Below are 8177 nucleotides of genomic sequence, written 5' to 3'. Positions count from 1 at the left end.
GAAGATACCTGAGATGCAAGTGAAGTGAGAGCGTCCACTTCATGTATTCCAGCGACTCGTCATCCTGACGCGGCTTCATTAGTTGGCCATTGATAATTTTTACTGGCGATCCTCTCAATGATTTTGTAAGCCTCATTATAAGACGTAGAAAGGAGAGCACAGTTAGCAGAAGCGTCCACTACCATCCTCGTGTGAGCATTGAGACCATTATAAAATGTCTCAAGTTGGATGCAATGTGGGATTCCATGGAGATGGCATTTTCATAATAGTTCTTTGTATCGTTCCCATTCCTCATACAAGGACTCATCATCCATTTGTTGGAAGGCAGTGATCTCGTTCCTCAACATAGAGTCATTGCTTGGCGGGAAATACTTCATGAGAAATCTTTCGGCTAACTCTTTCCATGTAGAAATTGAGTTTGGTGTCAATGAATTCAACCAGGCTCGAGCTCTGTCCCTTAATGATACGGGAACAGCTTCAATCATAATAAATCTTCAGGAACTCCAGCTAACTTGAAAGAGTCGGTCACCTCCATAAATAGTCTTAGGTGAAGATGAGGATCTTTAGTAGGCATTCCACTAAATTGGCCCACCATCTGAAGCATCTGGAACATGACTGGCTTCAGATCGAATTGTTGTGCCTCAATTTCGGGTCTCCAAATGCCCAGATTAAGATCGTTAAATACTGGCAGAGCATATTGTCTTAAGGATCTATCTCTATCGTCAGCAATAAGGATAGGATTTTGAGCAAGGTTTGCTCCATTTCCTTGATTCATATTCTCGAAATTCATTCCTTCAGTCCTCTCTGGTTCGCTTGTCTTCTTCGCTGTCGAAAGGTTCATTCTATCTTAGGGTCTACAGGAAGTAAGTCAATAATCTGGTCAATACTTATAAACACCTAAAATTATCAAAGAAAAATTAATTTAAAAATTAAACAGAAAAATAAACAAAAATGTAAAACTAACAAATTCACAAATAATTACATTTTTTTTAAAACAGTCCCCTGGCAACGGCGCCAAAAACTTGGAACAACGAAAATGTGCAAGTGTACACAATCGCAACAAGTAATAAAGTGACAAGTAAATGTCGAGTTATCGTACCCACAGGGACTGTACAAAGAATTATTTATGAAATTAATTGTAAAACACTTTGGTGAAGTAAAAATAATTTGATTTTAAAAGATGGTCAAAATTGTTTAAAAAAAACTAAGTAAATAATTAAAAATAAACAAAGGAGTTCTAATGCACAATTTCAAAAAAGATTTAATCAAGGTAACATACTTCTGTTGGATTAATTATATTTCTTGAACTCAGAATTATTAAACTCATTTTTACACTGTTACGAATAAATTCACAGTAACCCGGTAATTTACTAACTTATGAACAAAATTTTATACAAAAATCCATTCATCTCTTGACATATTGATACGTGATTTTTGTGACAGGTTTTAAATATTTATAATTAATCGTTCTTGAAACTAACTATTATCACAATGAAGGCAAGTGTAAGTATCAAACAGTAGTATAGCTTTAGCGAGACCAGATTATCAATCCCAAAGGAACTAAAAGTACTAGTAATAACTGTCTTTTTATTATCTAGCCTAAGAATAATGGGTTTGTTTTTAACTAACTAATTAACTAACTAAGAATCCATAGGAAATAGAATTGGGGGATTACTTTTGGAAAAACGATTGAATTAAGACAATACCTAAGGAAAAATCCACCTAGACTTCACCTGTTATTCTGACTCCGAATCGGACGATTTATTCATTTAACTTGTTCCGTAGGAATCCCTAAGTTATATTATTATCCCTCTCGAGACTAACAACGTCTAACCCTAGGTTGAATAATTGAAATCTCTTTCTAATTAACTCCCTAGTGTTGCATTAACTCGATCTATGGATCCCCTTATTAGGTTTCACCCTAATCTGGAAAAAACTTGTCACCTATCTCTAGGCGCGCAACCAACTTCGCTTAATTATGACAAATGTACTCTTAGACAGGGTCTATTCCTCCTTTGAATAAGAGCTTAACTTGAATCAATATCATGGAATATCAAGACAAGAATTAAAAACACATAGTTAAGAACAAGCCAAATATTTATCATACAATTCAGAAAATAATAACAAGGTTTGTCTTAGGTTTCATTCCCTGTAGGTATTTAGGGGATTTAGTTCATAACTAAAAAGGAAAACATCTCAGAAGAATAATGAATACAAAACATAAAGAAAACCAAAAACTCTTGAAGGGAAATTGAGGGGAGATCTTCAGTCTTGATGATGAATCTGACTTCTGAGATGGATCAATCGGCTTTCTTCGAGTAATTCCTTCCTTCCTCCCTATGTCTCCCCTTTTTCATCCTCCTTTAGGGTGTATTTATAGGCTTTGGAATGCCTAAGAACCCTCAAAATTGGCCATTTTCGAATTGGACTAAACTTGGGCTCGGCAGGGACACGCCCGTGAGACACGCTCGTGTATGATTACTTCAGGCCGTGCTCGAGGCTGTTAGAATGGCACAAGCGTGTGTTCTATCAGTGTGAGTCGTGCTTCGATTCTTCCAAATTGACACGGTCGTGTGGTCTGCCCGTGTTAGGAAGTCCAAGCCGTGTTGATTTTGTACGTTGGCTCATTTTCTCTGTTTTTGGCCCGTTTCTCGTTCCTTTCGCTCTCCTATGCTCGCCTAAGTATAAAACATGAAATTAAGGCATTAGGAGCATCGAATTCACCAATTCTAAGGAAAAATCATCCATAAAATGTGTTAAGCATGGGGTAAAAATATGTATAAATTACGGTTTATCACATATCCATACTCATTAAACTGAACTAATCTCTTGCATATCCCTATGTCAATTCAAATGATTAATTAATTTAATAAGCATAAAAAAGACTGTGAGGTAACAAGGCATCCCTACCTTGAAACAGTTTAATCTGAATAATCTTGCAAGTTATGCAAGGAAATAATATCGCCAGATACATTGCTAATTTAACCTTCAGCTACCTTAGAAGAATAAACATGCAGTGATTAAGTACTGTTTCAATTAATTACAATTGCAATCTGTTTAAATAATTAATTCATTAGCTACCTCACAGTCGTAACGCAAGAATAACTTTGGCATGATTTTACTTAACCAAGCAATTTACCGAGGCCTATAACAGCATAAACATCATTTTAACAATTCAAGCAGGCAGAATATAATCAACCCAACACAAACTTAAGTTTAAGTTAAATTTATTAAAATAATCATTTCAGTAGCATAAATATTCATAAACATGTCCATCAAAACAACAACAAAAATTAAAGAGATAGGGAACAAGAAGCAAATCCGGTGTTTCTCTGTGGCTTGACTATTTGGTCCGTTCTTCGTTCTTCGTTCTTCGTTGCCCTCGGCTATCAAGGTGGCTTATGAACATCTAATTTCTGCTCCAAAATAGCTGATGGGAGCCTCTTTCGCAAGAGAATAAATCAGCACTTGAACAAGAGGGAAATAGGATGGAAAAATGAGAGAAAAATGAGAGAGGGAATGAGAGAATGTTGTGGAATGAGGGATGGATGAGGGATGCTTTGAATGATCAGCAAGGGGTGAATTTTATAGCTGAATATGGCAGCTAAAAATAGAAAAAATAATCAGCCTAAGAGACCTCCCTTGGCCGGCCACACACATGGCAAAGTTGAGAGTTTCAACATTGTTATTTTAAGCTTGGGGCAATTTCATAAAGCCACAATTAAAGGAGGGGTTTGAATGCATTTTGAAAGTTCTTCAAGGCCCTTTTTGCAAGCATATTTAATCAGCTAAAATGCTGATTTGGGTCAGCGTATGGATGGTTCTGGGCTTCCCAATTTGTGGCTGGTTCGGTTCACTCAATATGGTTCGACCAGTACGGTTCAACTGGACCCTTTCTCCATAATTAATTAAAAATAATTTATTTAACCCAAATTAAATGAGGAATAAATTAAAATTAATTAAATTATGAATTAATACACATTTCTGGACCATCTTAGGTTGGAAATTAATGTGACTCAAAACTTCAAATTGCTTCTCGGTTTTGTGCTATCAGTAGTGTCAGCGGAGCCAATTTTCGCCCTTTACGCGAATCTGTCGAAAATAGTCAAAATTACTCAAAATTAAGTATAAATTTAAATAAATTCACCATGTTTATATTTTAAACACAATTTAATTATTTTATAATATTTAATTATTTTTCGATAAGAATTTAACTGGATTTGAATGAATTTAAGTAAAAATGGGTATGAAAAAGTATATAAATTTTTTTTGTTTCCAAGGATTCATCCTCATCTTGCGACACTGCTCCAAACGCCCACTATTTCCTTCCTTCTCACTAGTGGAAGCAACATTTTCAGTCCTTGCGGTTGTCTATCACTTTTTATGTGCGTTCTTTATAAAAAATTCTATGTCCATCGCCTCGTTTATTTCGCGAAATATACTATCAGTCTCTGACGAATCATTCCCGGAGCTGCGATCAATGCCTGCATCACCAACAATTCTAAGATTAGTGGGAGCAGTTAGCAAATTAACACTCTGCCTACCACTTTCCCTACATAGAGAAGCAACAAAGATCTATAGGTGAGGTATCATCTCACAGAATGTAACACCCCTAACCCATATTTGTCGTTGAAATAGGGTTACGGAGCCTTACCGAAAACTTTTAACTTAAAACATTCTATTATAATCATTTATAAAAACACATCATATTCCATTAAAACACATGCATAACGTCCCTTTTTAGAGCCCTCGAGGCATTAAAAACACTTTAGAAATGATTCGAGACTAAATCGAAAACATTTAGAACTTTATGGCAAAAGATAGAAAAATTCATACGACAGGGGTCACACGGCCGTGTGGTCAGGCCGTGTGACTCACACGGCTGAGCACACGTCCGTGTCTCAGGTTATGTGGACATTCAAAATAGGGACACACGGCCGTGTTCCAGCCCATCTTTGTGCCCATGTAACTCTCTTACTTGGGTCACACGACCAAGCCACACGCCTGTGTGCCAGACTGTGTACCCCTCGAAATGGCCTCACACGCCCGTGTGTCAGGCCGTGTGCTAGGCCGTGTAACTACCTCACTTGCAACCTTTTGAAACCTACAGGGTACACATGGCCATGTCGTATGGCCGTGTGTCACACATGGCTAAGACACACGCCCGTGTCTTAGGCCGTGTGAACAAAAAAAGGCCCTTTTCAAGTTATTTTCCTCGCCCAAAACTTGGTCCCTTACACAAGCCAATTGCACCTATTTTCATGCATCCAAATTATTCCTAACACATGCATATTCAAGCTAGACCATCATAGTATTTAATCATACAACCAATATGCCTAAAAGGCACCTCAATCACAACAATGGAACTTGATTATACATTTGCTAAGTTTAGCCATAAATAAACCAACCATTGGAACTAATTCTATACCAACGTTTACCACAATGTTCACATACCAATCATGAATATAACAATTTGACCATTCAACAATTATCATCATTAAACCTTAGTAAACTTGGCCATATGTTAACTATATCCAAACTTACCAAAATAGCCATTTATCTACTCAATACTCACTATCTATTTCCATATCAAACCATACCTCAATGACAACCTTCAACCATATCAAAACAAAATTTCATAGCATGCATTTAACTTACCATTCCATCATTCACCTTTTAAGCACCAAAATGCCAAAATGACAACAATTATAACATCACATTTACATGTCAACATAACAACCCATTCATCAATCAAAGTCCCAAATTTACAAGTCATATAATAACCATTTCATCAAACACAAAACACTTATACATGCCATTATAACCATGACTCAAAATCATCAAAATCTACCGATATAGTTGATGGATAGTGTGATGGATCTCCGACTAGTTTCCAACCTGATCGAGCTTCCGATAATCTGTAAAATAAGAGAAAGATAACTACGTAAACAATGAATGCTTAGTAAGATCATATAAACCATAAGCATAATATTACATTTCAATAATGAAATTTATACATTAAATATAAAAATATACCAATGTCTCAAGATTTATCAAACCATAATCATCAAATCACAAATGAATAAGTTCATTAATATCGCATATTTATTGACCATTCATAACATTATAGGATTTCATAAGACATAATATATAATCATCAACCTATTTATAAGATTATATATCTTTCTATTTACTTACTTTTCACTCTGTCCCTAATGCTTATCATAAGTCTAAGCAACATTATTAATTCCCAATTCATTGTATTTATCCATGACATAGGTAGATTCATCCATAGCATAAGCAATTTGCTCACATATAAATATATTATTTATCACATTAAACCTTTTATAACATCATAACACACCCCAGTTATGTACTTACCATTTCATTCCATTTTCTTACCCGTTTCATTTGCATAGTACAAGCATAATCATAAACATCAATCATAGCTATAAGCTTGGCATAAGCCTAAGCACATCAACAACACATGTTAGTTAATTTAAACATGATTTATATGAATTTGACATGGATAACCATTATACTAGAGCATAATTCAATTAGATTTATCATCCATCTCATAACATATCATATTTTCCATGTATCACCATTTCAATGAGTTTCATGCATATATATATTAATTCATATTGAACACTTACCATTTCATTTGCATGGCACATAAGACATAAACATAGCATTAACTATAGTCACAAGTTGGTGATTAAACACATAACTTAGCAAAAATCACCACATGATAAAATAAATTTCATGAATATAGCATATAAGCATTCATACTTTTCATGAACATGTCTATACATACTTTAATCATCAATAACTCATACCTCTCAATACTTTCATGATATTGCCAATCGGAGCACTTACCGTTTCTTCCATCTGTATGCCCATTGAACCACATAGAATAATATCGGATATGCAGGAATTTCACACATTGTGTGTTAACATATGGTCAAAACCATTTCTTTCCTTTTCCTTTACTTAGATGCTCTCTTTCGAGCCATAAATGGGTCTTCTCACACAAGCTTCCGGTCAGAACATAGCTACACGGTGCTACTCACATAAGCTGTCAAGTATCCGTAACACATGTCGAAAGTCAGCCACCGGTAGGACATTTAGGACCATCACCTGAAACATGGTAACCATAATGACATGTCATTTGCATCCTATATATTCCTAAGGTTCAAACAGAGCTCGATAGTCGTAGTACGTCATTGAATTTTCATCATTTCTTTACTCGATAAATTGTATAATTAACATAAATATATTGATTCATTTTCAATAAAATCATATAATAATATTCAATTTAATCAACATTATACATAGTACAGTTCAAACCAACTTACCTGGCTACATTGCAAAAATGTCAAAGTATAGGGGCATTTTGGTAATTTTCCATTCACCTCGATTTTCCACCCGATCTTGGTCTAAATTAATAATTACATTTAATCTATTAATTTATACATTAAAAAAATATATTTTATGCAATTTAGTTATTTTTGATATTTTTACAAAATTACCCCTAAAGTTTTATTTTTATTCAATTTAGTCCCTAAGCCTAAAACATGCAATTTAACCATTTTTCCCAAAATTGAGCCTAGATGAATACTTATGGCATTCAATACAGCCCATTATATAAAAATTTCACAACAAATCCTTGTATTTTTATTATTTTAACAATTTAATCCTAATCGATAAATTCATCAAAATCATTTAACAAAATATTTTTAAATAACAACTAATATTTAAAATTAATCATTTAACATAAAAAAATCACTAGACTAATCAATAGTAACATTCAAAATCTTTAACAGTTTCAAAATCGAAGGTACAAGATAGCTGGACCTAATTGCAACGATTTCAAAAACATGAAAATCATTAAAAATGAGTGCAAAATCGACTTACATGCACAAAATGAAACATGGCCGAATCTCAATTCTCCATAGCCATGGCTTTCGGTTGAAACAAATAAAACTTAAGGTTAAAGATGGCCACTTTTGTATTATTATTACTTTACTAACCATTTTACTTTATTAATAATAATAAATTAACTTATAAAACATATAAAATTAAAAGGTTTTAAAGCTTAAAACCGTCTCACCATCTAGGTATGGATAAATTACCCAATAAGGTCATCCAAATATAATTATTTAATCAATTTACAC

At 34.2% G+C, this 8177-nt stretch overlaps 1 non-coding gene across 1 annotated transcript; it reads left to right on the top strand.

Moving 5' to 3' along the window:
• Nucleotides 1-240: 240 nt before the first annotated feature.
• Nucleotides 241-347, top strand: LOC128282357 (small nucleolar RNA R71). Its single transcript, XR_008272616.1, has one exon. It is a non-coding gene; the product is annotated as a small nucleolar RNA R71 (small nucleolar RNA).
• Nucleotides 348-8177: the final 7830 nt, after the last annotated feature.

This window comes from Gossypium arboreum, chromosome 1, assembly GCF_025698485.1.
Source record: "Gossypium arboreum isolate Shixiya-1 chromosome 1, ASM2569848v2, whole genome shotgun sequence".
In the NCBI taxonomy this organism is placed as follows: domain Eukaryota; kingdom Viridiplantae; phylum Streptophyta; class Magnoliopsida; order Malvales; family Malvaceae; genus Gossypium; species Gossypium arboreum.
The sequence above is the reverse complement of the archived record's forward strand: the minus strand, read 5'-3'. Positions and strand labels throughout refer to the sequence as shown.